General features: G+C 42.9%; 1 long non-coding RNA gene across 1 annotated transcript; it reads left to right on the top strand.

Annotated features, from left to right (window-relative positions):
* The first annotated feature begins 740 nt into the window (after positions 1-740).
* LOC119340290 lies at positions 741-7,925 on the top strand. Its single transcript, XR_005164479.1, has 9 exons — positions 741-1,416; positions 1,493-1,562; positions 1,945-2,066; positions 3,854-4,617; positions 5,029-5,205; positions 6,255-6,291; positions 6,593-6,772; positions 7,161-7,623; positions 7,702-7,925. It is a non-coding gene; the product is annotated as an uncharacterized LOC119340290 (long non-coding RNA).
* The last annotated feature ends 13,096 nt before the right edge of the window (positions 7,926-21,021 follow it).

Genomic DNA, 21,021 nt, shown 5'->3' with positions numbered 1-21,021 from the left:
GGGGGGGGTAGAGAGTAACTACACGAATTAGATTTAAATCAATGGCTAATGAACATATAAAATGAGAGTAAGATCAACTACCAATGAAGTATTTGAAGTCATGCCATGTACAAATTTGTGGATGCCTTCAAGGTAATACAACCACAAAGAAGGTGGGTAGTACAAGGAATATGTAGGATGAGATGGGAGTACGAGGTACAAATGTTTAGATTCATTATAGGAAAGAAATTTGGTTGACACAAGTTATAAGTGAAAAGGTAGATACATCCAAATGTAGTAGAAGTATAATGAGGATGGTTTGTTCAATTTGATAGAAACTAAATATTGTAAATCTAGCCGCGCAAATGCGCGGGTCACACTACTAGTTTTCATGAATTTGAAGATGATGTAGTCAAGCTAAAAAGTATGTCCTCATGGGACTCATGTGGGTGCACAGGTACATACATGCATGTTGTTGTGAGCAGAGTAAGGCCATAGTAATGCATGGAAGTTGACATCTACTTTCTTCCAACCCACGAATCCTCTCCTCTGTTTTGGAACAAAAAACTGATTTTCATATGTGCAAAAGGGAAGAAATCTACTACATTTAACCTATAAACCCTGGAGAACCGCTAGGCAGGACCAAGGTGGCCACGTCGCTTTTAAATCGCTCGTGGAGCCCCGCCGAGGGCATTCTAGTCATTTCACCTTTGGGTATAAATCCCAGCAGCTCCCGTGCAACGTAGAACCCTAGCCGCCGCCCCATCTGCTGCTCCGCCCGTCCCGCTCGCCCCCTTCCCAGCCGCTCACCCCGCCCGTCCCGCTCGCCGTGGCCGATGACCACACCACCAGAGACCGCGGATCTTGGCGCAGGCCCGTGCTCCCGAGCGGTGGTCCCTCCTCGTCGCCACCCCTCTCCTCTGCATCATGTCGGATCCGAGGCATGCGGGCGCGGAGGCGAGCTTCTCCAGCGGTGCCCGCCTCCCTCTCGTCTCCTCAATCCTCTTCATATCGTCCCGCGTTCTCGATCTACGCCGCCACGTGCTGTGGTTCTGGATTGGGCGCAGGCTGCCGCCATTGGAGAGCAGCGGCGATGAGGTCTTCAGCTCGGGTGCGAGGAGCAGGGGGGTGAGGTGGACGGTGTTGTGGGGAAGAAGTGATTGATGCGGCCGGCAGCGAGCGCCGGTGAGCGACGAGGAGGCCACCATCTCTCCTCATATCCTCCTAGATGCTCGATTGGAGCGGGGGACAGATGCCGCCACAGCCCACTGACCACCGGGGACGCCTCTGCATTGTCGTCGGCTGGACGAGGAAAACAGCAAGACGCTGGCCTATGCATCGGACGTGGGCCGCTTCAGCTTTAGGGGAGATTTGACGATGGCGCAAGGTCCCCCACTTCCTTGTTGTGGCGCTGCAGCGTCATGGGCCCTTCTGAAGGTACGCTAACTCCTCCTCTCCTCTTCTTTCATATTGATGCAAAAGGTGAGATGCAAATCTGAAGAATTTTGTACAGGGAGAGGGAGGCACATCAGAGGGTGGTAGCAGGTGCGTCACTTGATAACTAGCCTTGCTAAAACAACCAGGTACATATCCCAGTTCCATCTTACCATGACCTCTATATTCCAACCTTTCCACACTACACTACAGCAATACAGGCGCTCCATTGTGTGTGTTAACGTTTTCATGTACTCATGATTTTTCACAACCAATGATTTGTCTGAAGTGCCATTGGTATTAATTGTTCGTTTGTCATGTAGACCAAACTAAGTGAAATAACCATAAAACGACAAATCAAATAGAATCATTTTGTTTAGCAAATATATATTAGTGTTTAATGGTAAAAGTTTCAAAAGTTTTTAACATCAATCTGAAGTTGACCTTTGTTCAGGGACGAAGGCATTATATACCTTTGAATTGCCTCTTTTGTTGTTTATTGCTGGATTTGACAGGCAGTTTATTTTTCAGTGGTTGTCGTGGCCTGAAGCAGCAAGTATTGTGGAGATTGATGGACTAGGTGCTTGCAGCCGCAGTCCATCGTGCTCTCGGTTGCTGACCTTGAGGTCCAGCCGCAGCTGCCCATCGCTTAGGTATCTTCCCCCCTCTCATGCTTTTCCCCTTTTTTGCCTTATTGGTTGTATCCAGACCAAGGCTTGATCCAGACCCAAGAAATGTGGTCGCGGTGCAGCTTATCAACTCCATCCCATCTGGGTGCTTCCCGACATGGCAGTGGTGGTCTCCTTTTTCAGTCATCGTGCGTTGCACCACAAAGAATTATGTGGTTTGATGGCAATGAAAGAAAGAGGTGGTGATTTAATTCCGCTTATTTGCACCACAACGATTCAGTGGTTTGATGGCAAGGAGCAGGAGGTGGTGGTTCAGTTCCACTTATTTGTTAGCTTCTCTTTCCTTGGAGAAATGGTCTCGATGTTGATATTTTTGTATTTTCCATTATATTAATCTTGAATAGATTGGATTAATGGACAGATACAGGGGTGCTTTACGGGTTGTATAGTCCCTTGCGTAATAAATGTTTGTATTTCTTTTTCTTAATCAGGACTGAATTAATTAATTACCCAATTTTTGTTGACCTGAGTTTAGTTGTTCAATTGTGGTCATCAAATATAGCCTCTGGCTGGCTAGATTAGCCGATGTTTTAGCCAATCATGATTTGTTGCACATTGTCTTTCATTTTCTTCTCACTCTTATTCTTTTCATTTTGATCTTTCACTGGCATGGAGAAGAAGAGAGATTATAGGGCGACATCAACTTTAGTTGTCTTTTGACTATGGCTGCAACTTTGAGATTTATCATTTTCTAATTCTCAGTGATTTGTATTTTGTACGGGGTGCTTCTAAGCTGCAATGCTCCATATCCGATGCAATATGTTTCTGCTTTATTGAAGAGGACTAACTTGTGCTGGGAAAGATTCCTGAAGGTGATGTCAGATCATTGGTAAATAACAAGGAACCCTTGGAACCTGTCATCCGGTAGTATTTGTCTGTGATAGATATGCATTCTGTCCCGCTAAGCAGAGTATTCTAGATTGAGTAATGCTAGAGATACAAACATATTATATATACATTTTAATGCTTTAGCTTCCATAGTGAGAGCAAGTTGCAAGACCAGATGCCATGCGGTCTTACTGCGAGCTCGTCCAGTTCATGGTGACTTGGTGATGACTCAAATCCACCTACCTCTTTCTCTCTGTGTCTCCTTTTGTTGCTGTTTGTTCTAACTTTGGATTGCGCTGGCTTGATGGCTGTTTCGGATTAATCAAGGGATTTTGTTTAGCTTAGGTTCATTACTGGCAAGCCTAAGAGAGTCGTTCTTTAGTGTGGGTTAAATTAATCAGGGGATTTGAAGAATGGTTCAATTGATATGTACGAAGCAAACCCGTGTGATTGCAATCACGTATGGTTTTAGCCATGTTGCTGCCAGAAAGCTTCCTTCAATTGAACCGATCTTCTCAGTAGCTAATGGAGCGCATTGGCAGGAACAGAGTGGCCAACTGAATCTGATAGTCTGGTTTCTTTGTACTCATATCTTGCAGAGTAGTTTCCTAACTGATTGTTTGGCAACAGTTATTTTGAAGAACTCAAACTCATGGTAACAAATGAACTAGCAAAGAGAGCCATTTATACCTCTCTTCTGTTAGATAATCCCGTGAAGGACACACACATAAAAGCCATGAAGGACGAAGAAGGAATTATTCATCTATTATTATGTTTCTTCTTTGCAAATATATTGCTATGGTTGTTAGCGATGTATACGCCCGAGTGCGCTAATGTATAGTTGTACTGATTTAGCTTATCGACCTTGCCACGTTCATGTTTTCATTTCCTTTTGTTCATGATGATTGTTTTTTTTTGTGCAGACCTGGATTGTAGGATTGCATGAGTTGGGGCTTGCGATTGCCCATTGTGGTGCACAGGTAGATTGTAGGATGTACTTGCCGAAATGAGCATGGTCGCCATGCTAATTGTTCAAATATTCTATGGCTATTTCAGTGCTTATCTCAGTTACTTGATTTCTTTTGCAGTACTGCCAGGGGTGGCTGTTTGTTTACTGCAGGGGCTGTTGATCTGCTGCCCCATTATTTGATTACATGTTTGATGCTCTCGAAAAAATGCTACAAAGAATCATAAGAAACTTCTCGTGATAGATTTACAATTAGGGATATTTCCAAATGTTTACTTCTAATTCATTAGCACATCCTCTGTTTTTTTTAATTAATTGTTGCCTCCTGTTGTCCGCATCAAGCTATGGTTCCCCTGTTTAGCATTTACTTCTGTGTGATCTGCTGTATAAATATAACATAACATTCTGAAATTGTTAGTTATTCTTTCTATATATGAGGAAGCATGAAAGAACTGTGTGTTAGGGGTAAATAATCTTTTCTGCTATTTGATAAAACAGTTAGGCCGCTACCCTCTCATATATTTTGATTCTCTTTTGAATAAATTCCTAGCCTTGAATATCATTTTTCTCCATGGTTTTTATGTTTTGCATTGTACACTACAGGATACTGAATCAACAGTTACATGAAAGTTTGATGCCGTGTTATATACAATAGGAGTGGAAGCTCAAAGAATTAGCATTAGTTTTGTGAGAAGAGGTCAAAATTATATGGCCCTTCAGGTAATCAGTCTGCATCTTTAATCTTTCCATGTTTTTCTTCTCTTTTTCTTTACAATAGAATAATGACAGCGTAGCTAATTCCATTTTTTTGTGCATGATATATTGTGATCTCAAATGCATTTTAATGGCTTAATGTTCCATTCAATATTTTTTTCCATGTATCTTCCATTTAGACATACTGGATGACCAACATTTCATATTTGTGTCATGTATCTTCCAATTAGATGGAAACTAATAACCAATGAAACTTATTTAAACAGTTGCAGCACCGCCTACTGATATTTGCCAATAAATTATCCATCATATCTATCTTCCATTTTATTAACTACCAAAAAATGAGGATAATGGTGGACACCGCAAATAGTATCTCTGACTCTTAATTTTTCATCCTTAATGCTTGAAATGCTCCAGATGATGTTTGCGGGTTGTTAAGCTTTTTCTCGGAAGCTTTAGGAGTTGGTGTTCTGATTACTGAACTTTGCTTGTCAGCCTTTAGTTTCCTGATTATCTTTCTTCAACCCCTGTCAAGATGAATACATAAATTGATGTTGATGATTACTCGTGCATTTGCTTCCTAAGTCAGCCAAGGTAATAACTGAATTCTTTTATACTGCGCAGCAGATTCAGTATTCACAATTATTTTCATTAGCCCAAGGATAGATCTCTTTATGGTCTTGTCCTATATGATTCATGTTCATAATTAGCTACAAGTCGGAACATATTTTCCCGGAAGCTGTTAGGGTGTACCACATGAAGCTTATGCAGTATCTTCATACTTACTTACTTACGAAGCCTTTTATCCCAAACAAGTTGGGGTAGGCTAGATATGAAACCCTTTCACGAGGACTTCCCAGGAGGTCACCCATCCTAGTACTACTCTCGCCCAAATGGGTTTCATACCCAAAAGACTGGCTAGTTTTTACGTTGGCTCGCCAAGCCTATCACAACCCTTATATATGAAACCCTTTCACGAGGACTTCCTAGGAGGTCACCCATCCTAGTACTATTCTCGCTCAAATGGGTTTCATACCTATGGGACTGGCTAGTTTTTACGTTGGCTCGCCAAGCCTATCACAACCCTCCTCCTTTACCCGGGCTTGGGACCGGCTATGCCTAGAAGACATAGGCGGAGTTTATGCAGTATCTTCATCGGATCAAAAATGGGAATGCCTTTGGTCTTACTGTTGCTGGAACTGCCCCTTGCAAGCCTCTTTCATTTTGCTGTTTCTCTTTCTACGTCTTTCTTACGGTTTTTATGTCGCCTTTCTCTCCTATTTTCAATCTTGCACAGTATTGAGTTTCAGAAGAGGGGATTGCCACACCCACACATCCTTGTTTGGCAAAAGAAGGATGATGATAGAGTTGTCACGCCGGCTCTTATAGATTCCTATATTTCGGCTCAGATCCCTGATCCTGTACAGGATCCTTTGGGATATGCCCTTGTCGCTTAGTTCATGATGCATGGGCCCTGTGGCATTGATGGCCCAAAGTGTCCTTGCATGAAAAAAGGTGTTTGCTCAAAAAGATTCCCAAAGTCATTTCAAAATGAAACTTCTATTGATGAGAGTGGGTTTCCTTTTGCCAGCAAACAAGTTTCTATTTCCTCGCACTAACAATTCTCTTGATATTTAATACAGGATTAAGAATATGAGCATCCGGAGTATATCATTCGCGGTGAGCCAATGCCAGACTACAATGCTTATTATCCTGTTATGATATTTTCCATTTAAAATAAAATGACCAAATAGTTTTTATGATCTGCTATACTTCTACAACGCCAATATTCTGCCTTAGAACCGAGAAAAACATATATCAGCCCAATCAATAATGCTCAACTTAACTTAGTTACTATATTCTTCCTACTATAGGTTTAAAGCTTAATTCTACTTTCTTCTTGGTCAGAACTTAGTCTCCTAACAATAAATAGTATTCAGCCTTCTTACATGTGCTGCTTCATTTCGATCTTAAAATTTAGGACCACCCCTTGCTATCCAATACTGTGGAGAGCTTGAAATGTACTGTCACTGGGGCAACGAAGTGAAGCTCTATCAACACCATTTGAACAAGTTGTATGCAATGTTCCGCCGCAAAAAACCAGATATCAAATACTATGTCTGCCATCAACAAAACATTTGCAAAGCCAGGCCAACGGATGGTACACTCCTTCCTTCCACTTCATTGAAAAATAGAATTATCTTTGCTTATGCCTCACAACCAAACTACTTACCTGACTAATCATCAGAGGCACAACCTGCAGTGTGCTTTTGATTCACCAAATTGACTTTATCGCAAAATATTGCAAAAGCTGTGTACCCTGCTATTAGCACCAGCACAACAATTCTCATCAACTTGTTGCATGTAACTTTAGAAACTAATATTCATATAGTCTGATATACATGTTTTCTTTCTTCCTATATTTGTTCTCCTTCACTAGAGTGCCATACATACATAAACAACTATATTTAAACTGTACATTTGAAGCTTTTTACTCAAAGCCAAACGACACTCTGCAATCTACTCAATTAATTCCTCTCGTATGCCAGTATTTTCAGGTCCACTACACCAAAGAAAAGCTGAAAGAGTACATCAAACCAGATGATGACACACTCAAGGTCAAGCTCGCAAACAGCAGTCTGCACACCAGTTGTCGTATCATGCTGGGAACAGACAAGAGAGCCACAATAACCAGAAATTGGTCAGAGTTCCGCCATCGTGCAAACATCCATGAAGGACGTATCTGCGCCTTTTGTTTCAAGGTTACCGCGGAGCACCGCCTGACTCTCATCGTCCATGTCCTCTAGACGGACCATCTACATCAACCCATGCCTTTTGCATGCATAGCCTGTCGTCTTAAGAAGATCTAATTTTCCTCTATGATAAGATGAACCTTACCTGTGGTTGCCGATGATGCCATACGTTGCTTTTGTACATCTGCCGGCGATATTATAACCTATGTAACCTCAGTTGTTATTACTCATGGGCAGCACATCCATCTATTGATCTTATGTATGATTTTCTATCTTTGTTGCTTTCCTATGCTTCAATCATCAGTTATTTGACAACAATGCTGAACAATATGCACAGGTACTAATGGAGTCTGGATGATGATGTTGAAGGGATTTCTGTTATGAACAATGAAAACATTCAACCCCAGCCACTATGAAAAATTGCAGCGCCGATGGTCCACCAAGCATAAAGCCTATGAGATGAATCTCCCCCTTTCTACCTTCCTAATAGCATTGTAAATATTCTATCATAAGCTTCTTAATTAGAACGCTATGTATCATGAATGATCCATGTGTACCAATCTGCCCCTAAATATATTTAGGTTCACTCTTTCCATACTTGCCTTACTCTCGCCCCTTGCGCCATCGGCGCAATGGGTCATCTAGTAGAGTTAAAATACACACATACCATACATGAAGAAACCATCACCTAGCCTCTTTTTCAGCAATGCTTCCACACATGGCCAGTCACTGGGGCTATATATATTCAAAGAAGAACAAGGTAAAATCATCAGTAAAAACGCCAATAAGTACAGCTTGACTAAAGTATTGTTGAGTAAATTGTGTCAAACATAAATATAACATTTTTCAGAGCTTTAACTATATTTTTGTTTTTACAAAAGGGTGTGTATTTTGAGTTTTGACGTTAAGTACAGATGTATGCCGTCCAATTTACTCGTCAAAGTTCACATATACACTTTGAAAAGTTAGGGTGCATCTTAAAATCCAGGGAAAGGCGAATCAAAGAGATCAACACTAGTAGAAAAAGGGGCAAATCTGAGACACATTAGTGCCGGTTTGATTTTGAGCCGGCACTAGTGCCGATTCCAACGGCTAGCCGGCCGCTCTCATTAGTACCGGTTCGTGGTGAACCTTTAGCACCGGTTCATGCCACAAACCGGTACTAAAGAGAGTGGTGGCAGGATGTTGTCAGTCTGGGGCCCCTCCAGCACCTTTACTACCGGTTCGTGGCACGAACCGGTACTAAAGGTCGTCGTACATAAACCCTTCGTCCACCCGAGCTCGCTCTGTTCTTCCACTTTACCCTCACTTCCTCTGTTCTTCCCCTCTCTTCCTCGAGCTCATCACAAATTTTGCCCAAAATTTGTCAAGATCTGAAGGCTCCCATCCATTCAAATGATCACAAAGGTTAGCAACTTTGTCCTTTCATCATCTCATTGCTAGATTAGCTCTTGCAATGCTTTGTATAGTGATTAATTTGTGAGTTTAGTAATTTGGGAGGAATTATATGTGATAGTATTTGATTTATATGCAATTTGAGGTCAAAAATAACACTTAGTTTGCATATGTAGGTGTGGTTTACTTAGTGTCTTCTAAATCTCTGTCGTAACCACCGTCGATCGCCCGCACCGTCCCGTCGCCGGCACCACCTTGTGGTGAGGCTCTTGTTCATGAATGTTTTATAATACCAAATTGATGTTTGTTTGATTTGGATATATAGTTACTCGTATAATTATCTTACCCGTACATTGTTTGTTATACATATTGCCATGGTTTTGATATCCGTCCCCGTCGGCCCTCGTCATGGTTATGATTCGGATGTGGTATATTCTCTTTTAAAACTAGTTGTTGCATTTCGTGTTTATGACAAATTATGCCCATCAAGTTGACATAGATATTTTTATCTAGGAGGTATGTGATATGTCTCCAACGTATCTATAATTTTTGATTGTTCCATGCTATTATATTACCTGTTTTGAATGATTATAGGATTTATTATACACTTTTATATTACTTTTGGGACTAACCTATTAACCGGAGGCCCAACCCATATTGCTGTTTTATTGCCTGTTTCAGTATTTCGAAGAAAAGGAATATCAAACGGAGTCCAAACGGAATGAAACCTTCAGCAACGTGTTTTTTTGGAAGAACATCATCCTGGAGGCTTGGAGATCAAGTCAGAAGATACTCGAGGAGCCCAGGAGATAGCACTACAAAAAAACACTTCCGTGACGATACGTGTTTGTCACAGTAGGTCGCGTTTTTTGTCATGCATGTACATCCATGATAAATTTATGACAGAATCAAGATAGTCATACCTGTGATGTCGTAGAAGTGTTCCATGACATTACCAAAATTATCATCACGGAAGTGTCCACTTCCATGACGATAAATCGCGCATCACAGAAGTGCTTTCGTCAAGGGTGACCAACACGTGGCATCCATCGTAACGGAACACCGTTAAGCTATCGAGTCAGATTTTGGATCCGATAACCCGTTAACAGCCCCGACCAATGGGAAATTTCCACGTGTAAAATTCTGATTGGCCGTCAGCGGGCCAGATGTCGCCCGTCCATTGGAGGATACATGCCTATGGTACGTCGACACGTGGCTGGGCCCAACAAAGGCCCATATAGGTTAAAAAGGTCGGCCCAGTCAAAGGCCCATAGAACTTAATCAGGTACTAGTGGGCCAGCCCAATAACGGCCTTCTTAATAAAGGCCCATTTACAGCCCGAAACTAGATCTGGCCCGTTAATTGTTTGCCCAATATTTGGGCCCATTTACGGCCCGAAGCCAGATCTGGCCCGTTAATTGTTCGTCGAGTATTCGGGCCCAACTACAGCCCAGTGACTTTCGGCCTGTTAGAGGCCTAATGTAGACATGGGCCCATTTCAGCCCGGTGTGAATTTCGGCCTGGGAATGGCCCGTGCTGCCCATGGGCCATATATGGTCCGACGGGACATCGGGCCCACTAACGGCCCGTGCTAAAGGTGGCAACAGTTAAGCCCAACGTGACTTTGGGCGTGTTAAAGGCCTATCGCGTAATACGACCCGTTGATGCCTGTACTAAGCTTTCGGCCTCTTAAAGACCCATGATATCAGTGGGCCAACTAAGGCCCGAGATATGTTTCGTCCTGGTAACGGCCCGTGAGCTAACTGGCCCCATAACGACCCGGTCTACATTTCAGCCTGCTGAAGGCCCGTCGACGACTAGTGAAAATTGAGGCCCAACATGCATTTTGGCCTACTAAAGGCTCGTGGTTTCATCTCGGCCGTAACAGGCCAGTACAATATTCAGCCTGTTAATGGCCCAACGTTACCTGGGCCAAACTAAGCGCTGGGTCGACAAAAGGCCCAACTAAAATATAGCCCGGTGTAAGTTTGGGCCTGGCGCAATGTGTGAAGGCCCCAATCATTCGGGCCCAAGAAAGACGCAGGCCGACCCAATTGTGGCCTGCTAAAAACCTGGCCCGTTATCGAATGTTTCGGGCCGATCGACTACATCTGATTTTTTTTTCAGATAGCGAATGATGGCAGTAACTAGTAGGAATTAAGAACAAACCTACTCTATACAATAAAGAAATTACGGCATAGTAACTAAGAATAAACCTACACTATACAATAAAGGATTTAAGGTATATTACATCCACTGGGCATCGAAGTTCGCCACCAGTGATCATAAAGCGCAACGAAGAAGCAGATTACAAAAACTGGGCACCATTGCAGCGTAACAAAATAATACTGAACCGAGACCACTTCCAAGACAGTTCAAGAAAGGTTAGCCTTGCGACGGAACTGCTGCGCAAGCTGCTGAGCAAGGCTGTGAGACCGGCCTAGCATGACGGTCATAGCTTCCAGGTGTAGTTGTTTAGCGATGAGGTTCTCATTGGTGTTCTGCGCAATCTTTCTTAGAGATAGGACTTCAAGTCGAAGTTGAGTTGCAGAATGCCTTTCTGCTAGAACTTGGGACTGAAGAAGTCGAACTGATTCAGACAACGAATTCTGTGAGCTTGTCTGACTGTTAGTCTCAAGTAACTTGAACACTGCATCAAGACAAGACTTTGGGGTTGTCTCGCTATCTTCAAGATGTTTTGCCTTCTTTGCTGCAATATATGTTGGGTTTGTCTCACAGCCTTCAGCAGACTTGTGCATGAAATCAGGCATATCACCCTGAAACAAAGCAGAGAGATGACAGGTTTTGCACGTGTATAAACAAAGATGATAAATGTTCTATCAATTCTATCCAATTTCAAATTAGAAAATAAAGAATAAGTTCAAAATATCAATAGCATAATTTGGCATTGTTCATAATGCGGGGAGCTTCACCACACTACTGGATTACCATGTCAACATAACAAGCATATATGAAGGGCAAAGAAAATCATTGTATCTATTTTGGATAATGTGCATGGCATGTTGTTCATATCATCAGCCACATCAGTAAGATAAAACAGGAGATGACAAGGTGCAAACGTGGGCTGCTTCACCACACACTGGATTATAGATCCACAAAACCAAGCATACATATAGGGAGTATTAAGTAATGTGCATGGTATGAATAAGAAATTTGGTTTTACAAGTAAAACTTAGAACTTACGGTTCTTACGAACATGCATTTTGGTAGAAACAGCAAACTAAACAGGAGTAAACGATAGGGAGTATGAGCAAATTAAACAGCAGTTGAGGATAAAGGCTTTAGAAGGACTGACTTACATTAACAGTTAACACCGTCTTTATAATGCCCTTCTCCATGTCAAGGGAAGGATAACTCAAGAATTTCAGCACATAATCTTCTTCATAAGCATTGCCTGTACTCTACATTTTGTAGAGAGTAATTATAGATATGATAATACTGGAAGGGATAGAGGATAATGAAGATAAGATGCAGATTGATGCTACATAATCAACTACCAATCCCTGGAAGTACAAGCGTTACAGGACAAAATGTACTGACAAGAGCAATGGGCTACACTTCTGCACTGGCATTGTCTGTGTATTCTACTTGTTGGTAAGATTAAATATAGATCTGATCTTTTTTAGTAAATGGTGGGCGAGGGAGATAAGATGCAGAATGCTACAAAATGAACCAATCCCTCTTCCCATAATACAAGAGTGTTTTGAACACTGGTGTACTGTACAAAACATTCTTATATTATGGGACAGAGGGAGTAGCTGTTAATGTAAGTACAGTGATAGACCATGTTCAGTCCTTACAAGAGGACTGCAGAGCTAAACCTCTTCAAAAGCATTGGGTTGATTCTAAATTTGTGTAAGAGTCCATACGGATCTTATAATGTCCACCAAATGGACGATTACGAGGCTAACATGTGCAGTGATGCTACATAATCAAACAACTATGAAAGTAAGTATGGTCATACAGGGCAAGAGGCACTCACAAGAGCAATGCAGTGTGCAGTATAGTTGCGAGATTCTGTGGTCCTTTGAGAACGAATGTTCTTCTGCTAACAGTTTTCATACAAGTGAGACATTAAGGCAAATGCAGAAATGTAGTTCAAATTGTGATGTGATATCATAGACAGTACCTTACGCTGCAGCCGAGACCAATGTGTAACAAGATTATTCCAGTCACCGTCGGATAAATGTAGCACCGGAGAATTTACAGAAATTTCGTTCAGAGGCTTGCCATCGAAGTGCACTTGCCTCAGGTAGGAACGATACTTCATCAACGAGTGCTTGAAAAGCGCAACCAACTCTTGCTCGTCATCACAATCCAGTTTGCTCCTCGCCTATTTAAAAGAATGAAATCTTGTGTCTTCTATCAGCAGAAACATATGCAGTAATGACCATGAATAACATTAGTACATTACTTACGCGTAAGTTGCGGAGGAAGACTGGAAATTGTTCTGTGTCTGCAGTATAATCTTTCCATGAAGGAAAGATGCACACAAAGTTCCTAACAACAACATAAGCTTCGTCTTCTAAACTGGGAAGAAATGGAACAGGGGTCCTATTTGCTGCAATTGGGGCTCTCTCTGGTTTGAAAAGGGAATTGGCAACTGGATTTGGTGTACTCTTTGCTGGAATGGGGGTTTTGCGTCGTACAGCTGGTGCTATGTCAACTGGCATAATCATACTGTTTGCTGTAGTTGGGGTCTGCTGAGTTGGGGCATCAGAAATGACCAGTGTAGTAGGGCTAGAGTCTGCTAGAGTTGGGGTATTTTGTGGGTCAGGTGATATTGCAACTACACCTAATGGGCTATTTGATTTATCAGGTGCCACTACCTTTTTCCAAATCTTTGCTTGTGCTCCTCCACGATCAGCAATCGCCCTCTTCCTTTTGAACGTCTGATACACAAGAACAACATTTGAATGGATAAATATGGTATGATGACAGATGGAATATGTACTGAAAATGGATAGGCGGGGCGTATTCACATACACGATGCGTAAACTAAGCTAATGGCAGTTCAACAAAGTAGAAGCAATGCCAAGCATCAGTCGCAAGATATGCGCGAGCAATGTAACCTTGGAAAGTTAGAGCAAGTACCTTGATGGGTGAATAAGATAGGGCATCTTCCTTTGACTCCTCCACTAGGGAGATACATTGACTTAGGTCTCCCACTAGCTTAGAATCACTGTTAGGATCATATTCTGAGCATGAATCTGTAGGTGGAGAGCATTTGCATTGCATTGCATCCAGACTTGATTTCAGTCCCTTAATGCCAAGTTTGACAGCCATGACATTGTTCTGCTTTATTCCTTTCATGCGCGCAAGCTCATAATCATTATGATGCTGTTCAGAATCTGAGATTCATGAAAACATAAAAAGTAGTCAGATTATCTATGGAATGCATTGCGGATTCAACTTGGAGAGTGTCTCCCTATAAACCCCTGCATATGCAAAGTTCACCTCCCCAACCGTGCTGACCAGACCACACACAGAAATACAAACCCCTTATGTCTCTATAACAGGCACATTTCAAAACTGAAGTAGGAACATTAGAATTATATGAACTTATTTGAACAAATAAACTAAGCAATTATGAGTGGCGTAATGTTTAGCTTCAAGGGTGGAGTGTTGGTAGTGCGACACAAAGCAAGTAGGCAGATTGTATTCCATGTAAAAGATCGAAACCTATGTAAAAGCTGGAAATGACACTTTCTTTCTATACAATGCAGTGTTCGTTACCCACACATGATGGAAGAGATCACATAGAGAAATACTATTCACTCAGGTCTACGGTTCCAGTATTTAGAAACACGGTGGTCCACCCTAAAAGAATATTGACAACAAATATGACAAGGCAAGCATAGATGTAGTGAATCAATCATTTACTTGTGAGCTTATTAGGACAAGTATGCAGAATTGTAACTGCAGTAAGAGACCGTCCAAAATCTGAATGAAGAAGTTTGTCTAGCACTTATTGTTTGCAACTAATCGACGTGAATAATTGGATATTATATTGAATGAGTAAGAAAGACAAGTAAAATTGTCAACAAACCTGGCTTGCAGTAGTAATCTGGGTCAATGTAACTACGACCAACAATCCAAAATGACTAGTTTCTGTTTCGAGGGCCGAAATTTTGAAAACCCTTTGAACTTTAGAGGTACTAAAGATTACCGAAATACATCTGAACCATTAAGTGTAGGTAGCACTGAGCACACAACAAACCCTAATGACAGTCCTTCCTAATGAGTAATGAATCAATTAGAAAATGGGTGATGAGGAGTGGCTGCTGAGTGTTGAGGACGTATCTCAGGCTAAATCGGGTTGGCTTGGTGGGTGCTGCACGCTTGAGCCCTGAACGGACTGGGAAGGCAGGCACGGCGGTGCGCCCAGGCAGCGGTGACGCTGTTGGGCGAGCGGCTGCTGGCCTCCTGTTAGTCCGGCGTCTCCTCCTAGAGTCATGCCGTCCGGGGACGGCAAGTCGCCGGCGAGGCAGGCGGCTGGGGGCGAGTAGAGATCGGAAGCGCGCAGCAGAACGGAGGGGAATCGGGGCCTGGGACAACCCAAAATCCCAGGGTGGGCCGGCCTACCGTGGGCACCCTGTAGAGATACACACCCGAGCGGCGAATATGCATCTTCGAAACTAATTTAGGAACATTTAGCTGACCAATTAAACAACTCTGTTTTAATAATATCATATTCGTATTTGAACATCTAAGCTTGTTTAGCTTGATGCGTGGAGCAGTGTTATTATGACATGAAGCACGTATTCTGATCGTATAGTGATCATAAAAGGGGGAAACTATAAGCATATTTTTTTTAGCAAAAGAGGGTTTCCCCTCCGATTTCTATTAAAGAAACCACCATGGAACCAACATGATCAATTAAACCCTAAGCATGATCAATTAAACCATATTATGGCCGTGCCATGGCAGATTTGAAGCTGCAAACCGGAGAAATGATATTTAGCATCCATTGTTTGCTTCGAACTAAGAACTAAATTCTAAGAGCTGAAAAGAAAGTAGAGTAACCAAGTTAAGATCTATTTTCTGGTTGTGATCAAAAAGTTGAGGAGATATGAAGTACCACCTCTCTTGCGGCGCCGTGTAGGCATCGGGGGTGCGATGGCTGTCGGTGGCGTTTAAGCAGATCTGCGACGATAGACGGGTGCATCGGGGGATAAGTCCCGTTGCGGTGGAATAGAAGGTCGTGTGAGCGGCCCCGACAAAGAGGATGACAGTGCCGATGAAGCGAGAGGACGCGATGCAAGGCTATTGGTCCATCGCCATGGATGAGAAATGTCCATCTCTAGCAGTGGACGACGCGGTCTTGGTAGGCGCTCCAGCATGGTGGAGGACGGTGGCGATGGATGTGGTGGAGGACGGCGGTGATGGATGGGGTGGCGGACGGAGGCTGGTGTGGAGATGGGGTGTTCTAGCCCGGATGGTGTATGAATGGGAAAATGGAGGGAGAGGTATGGAGAACCATGTTTTTGGGACGTGCCTGTCTGAAATATGGGAAAGTTATGAACTTAGCCCCCGTTTAAAATTTAGACGTCTCGTCGGTTGGGGATAGGACGGTAATCTCGCATCTTGCCAATATTTGCCCAGAGTGATTTTGGGCGAGGAGAGGGTGGTTGGCGCCCATGGTTGGCGCCCACGGTGTATGAACTGACAGGTAGGGCGGTTGTGTCACATCTGAGTGAAGTTACAAACCTGCTCCTATTGAAAATATTTGCCTACATCGATTTTGGACGAGTCGAGTTTGTTTTGCTGCCCACCGTGTATGAATGGGGAATGGAGGGAGAAACAGAGGTCTTTCGGACGATCTTGAATCAAATGTGTTTTGCCGCCCATGTTTGACGCCCACCGTATCGGAATGGGCTCAGAGGCGGTCGTGTCACGTCTAATTGAAGTTACTAACCTACCCCTATTTAGAGCAGTGGAAATCGGGCCGATGGATTGTCCATGTAATCGGTAGACAGTAATTTCCATCTCCCAAACACTTGGCTTCGGGCAGCCGATGTGGGAGTGGACATTTTGCTGCTTCTTTCGAATTTTGGGACAATAAGCATCCATGTTTACCCTGGCAACTAAATTTGAATCCATTTTGTATTCCTATATGAATCTTTATAAATCATTCTATGTGTTTTTATATATCTTGAAAAGGACGACAAAGATGTATTCCACTGTCATATATGAACATGGGTTACAAATGCCGATACTCAAATTCAGAAACTAGTATCCAGTTTAAGGTGAATTCAAATATTTGCAACACTTCATGTCCAACTCAAATGTCACACGCAGCATAATGTGTACTCCCATTTAGATATGTACACAAGCGATGTATCAAGATTCAAATACTGAGTCAATCAACCAAGAATGTACAGAACTAACAGACATATAAACATTTATAGAGTATATGGATCAATAATATCAACTAACATACATAAGCCAGGCCGCTGTACTTTTTTTTGGCTACAACAACATCCTTTTTTTAGCCAGCATCTTGGCCCTTTCCGATGCGTGCCACTTATTGTCCATCTATACTACTACTATTGCTGAATGCACATTCAGCCCGATTGACATATTTGTAGGTCTAGCACAGCAATCCAAATGAAATGTCTCCGAGTCTTATCAATTAATACAGACTTGTGCTCAAATAAAATTACAAACCAAAAAAACAAAAAAAAACAATTATTACATGAGCTCTAAAACAAATGGTTTGATTGATTACATGAACAGACAACACAAAGGTTATTCAACTATGGAAAGAACATTTCACCTATGATTTACCAAGTACGAATTTAATTTCCTTTTTTTCCTTCAGGACCTTAACAATCTGGTCAGTCTCAGCTTGCTTCATTTTGAAATCCACCAAATATTTAATGGTTGTCTTGAGTACTGCTTGTGATTGTGCTGTTTGCTTCCTCAACATGTCAACTTCATCTCTATGTGCAGAAGCAGAATCTCTTTCTACCACTAGTTTAGCCTCTAGAGCATCAGCAGTTGGCAATTCATAATGCACGATTGGGCTGGTGCCACTACTGTGGGATGATGCAACGTCCATGGGGACCTCGCTCTTTGATCTTGGGCTAACCTGTTTTGCCATCAAAGTTCCAATTGGATTCAGAAAAGTTGAAGTTAGCAAAACATCTCAACTAGGAGTTATAACAGCAAACCAGTTAAACAAACAAGGAATTAAAGAATTTCAATTGGATGCTGAAAAGTACTAGTTCTGAACATCATTGTAACCCGCTGTTGCAGCAGCAAAGCAGTTAAACAAACAAGTAGATATTTAAGTTAAGGAAAACAGGTAATTCTTAACAGTAAGTATCAAACACATAGATAGGCGCAGTCTACAATATGATTAACATGATGTGCCATTATGTAATCAGTAGCAAACTAAATTAAGCCAAGCAACGTAATTGAACAATTTTGCAATAAGTGGCTAACTAAAATTCCAAGAAGCAGGTAACTGAACTTACGCTAGTTCTTTGTACTGGCACACTTCAACTTCTTTTTCGCTTACAAGGTTGTACAAAGGAGTCCATGGCATCAATTGCTTGGATACGTAGTCTCAATACTTCTTTCTTCCCACACTGCATGGGTAAGTCGAATGGTTAATCCGGTAAGATGGTGCGTCCTTGATATGTTATATGAGGACGTGTAGTCAGACTAGTTGTAGCCAAACACATCACACTGGCTTTACTGTATATTTCATGCAATTATTTTGGCATATCGAGATCTAAGCAATCTACAATAGGATGAAAAGACTGGCATCCTTCACATTATTGGCGAACTCAGTTCATAGAAACAAGCAATTCAACCATTCTGTGGGTAAATCAAAAGCGCCCTGGAATATTTTTCACTATCCAATCATACACGCAAAAAGGGGCGACGCCACCATAGGGGCTGGTATGGGCAGCCGCCTCAGATGGCTGGAAAGTGTGCACCTAGTTTGAGTCGTCCAGGTTGGCCCATGCTAGTTTTGTTCGTCCCAACGCACGAGCAGGCAATGTAAAAAAATGAAGATTTTTTTTTCAATTTGGATGGGCCAATAACATAAGTGCAAGGCAGGCCCTATAGCAGGCTCACGGCCCAAACGAGCGCCTCCCATATCGATCGACAGCAGGAAAAATCCCAATTCATTTGCTCCAGCCTCCAATCTGGTTCGCTCCTAACCTAGCCGCCGCTGGACAGACCGACACAGCACTTCCTCGCGCTCTCGTTGGAGGGCGGTCACCGGGCTTCAAGCAAACGAAAGGACAAGAAGATGAAGATCCAACCCTGGGTGTAGCCTGCGTGGGAGGCAGCGGCAGCAGCACGGGCATGGCATCGAGCTTGCGCAAAAGGATAGTCGCAGCTTGCAAGAGTAGCATGCGCAACGAGCAGGTACATCACATCCCTGATTATATCTAATTCAACTCTTCAATTTCTGGCCAATAGTTAAACCTGACGGTGTTGTAAAACTCCTTGTATGTAGGGAATCTATGAGAAAATGAAACCAATTTCTACTTTTTTATAACTCCCCCAATCAATACTGAACTGACTGAATCTGATGTATCTAATCAAGTTTCCGGTGCAAACATACAATCTCATGTTGTTCTTGAGCCTGAAGTGTCTAATGAACAGACTGCTAAGGAAGGATTTGATGCAAACATTTTACATGCTCCTGGTGATGAACATATAGTGTCTAATGAGGGATCTAATGCAAGCATTTTGCAAGCTCATTGAAGGATTTAGTGTCTAATGATGATCTACTATGCTGAGAGAGACAGAGATTTGCAGGCATTGATGACAAGCAAATTATAGTGCATTTTCATAGCTTGAGGAAACGTCGAGGCCATCTACCAGAAAGTCCCCATATCATTACAACATAGCATAAATACTCTTGTAATTTGTTGTTTGAAACTATTGGCATACTTGTGCAGGATAGATATATTGATATGCAATTTGTGCACTGATTATACGTGCAATTACACTTTGATATTTTCAGCCAGAGAACGAATAATTCAAGCAGGTACAGACCATTTTTGTAGTCCTTGTACACCATGTTGCATTTTGTGTTTTTTGGTGCTTGCTTCATTTAGTGTTTATAATCTAAACTACTTTGGATCATTAGCTGGTTTTCAAAGTGCATGTACCTTCACATTTCTCAAGTTATGTTGATTTCCGGAGTGCAAGTGCCTTCGTATTTTTTATGTTAAATGTTCGCCCCTGGTAACTTGAATTCGTGGATCAGCCACTGCACACAAATCATACACGAATGCCAGTACGAACTAAATGAAATGCAGGGACTTACGCTAGCTCGTCGTACAGGCTCACTGCAGCTCTGCTTGCGCTTGGGATGTTCCATGTACAAGTCCATGTTACCACTTGCTTGGATGTGCAGGCCTTGTGCTCCTTGCATTCCCCTATGCATTTTTGACACGGCGAATGGTTGATCAAATAAGAGGAATCGACCTTGATGTTGTACCGGAGGACAGATACTTACAAGGTTATACGGGTGTGCAGAATGTGTACCAGATCCCGTAGCTCCGTCATGCTTCGCTAAAAAATGGATTTGCTTGTTTCAGATGATATCTCCAGAAGAAATAAGAGTTAAAGTCAGATTTGCATAGGCGTGTAAGCTAAGAGAGCAGTGAAAGGATATCCAAACATTGTCGGAACAGTGCACAAGGGAGTGATGTGTGGATACCTAGTTCGGGCTGGCATTTGGGCATGCTCTCCTAGCTAGAGTGTGGGTCACTTCAGAGCAGTTGAGGGTGATGCGCTGGCGTTGGCTGGCCGCGCACGGATGCAGATCTTGAGTGGCAGCGGAGCGCTACGATGCGGTGGACGAGACCGTTGGTGAAGCCCCAACGGCCTTGAGGGGCGGAGGTGCGACGATGTGCTCGGTGAAGTAGCCCCGGTGAGCTGGGAGACGGCATCGGTGAAGCGCACCTGATGCGGTGGAACTCGGTGTCTGTGAGGCACGTCGGTTGCAGCGGCCGACGTTGTCGGTGGACCACCCGGTGCGGTGGACGAGGGCGTAGATGAGGTAGCTCCGGTGGGGTGGTGAAGCGTGACCGTCGTCTTCGTCGTCGTCGTCCGGCACAGAGGTGGGGAACGGTGGGGAAAGAGACGAGACAAGGGGCGATTCGAGGGATGGCGGCGAATTAGGGATTTGGGCAATCTGGGCGTGGAAGGGGACGATGGAGAAGAGAGATTTTGCAGGGCTGGAATTGGGGCCGCCAGATATTTC

This window comes from Triticum dicoccoides, chromosome 7B, assembly GCF_002162155.2.
Source record: "Triticum dicoccoides isolate Atlit2015 ecotype Zavitan chromosome 7B, WEW_v2.0, whole genome shotgun sequence".
In the NCBI taxonomy this organism is placed as follows: domain Eukaryota; kingdom Viridiplantae; phylum Streptophyta; class Magnoliopsida; order Poales; family Poaceae; genus Triticum; species Triticum dicoccoides.
This window is presented reverse-complemented; position numbering and strand designations above follow the sequence as displayed.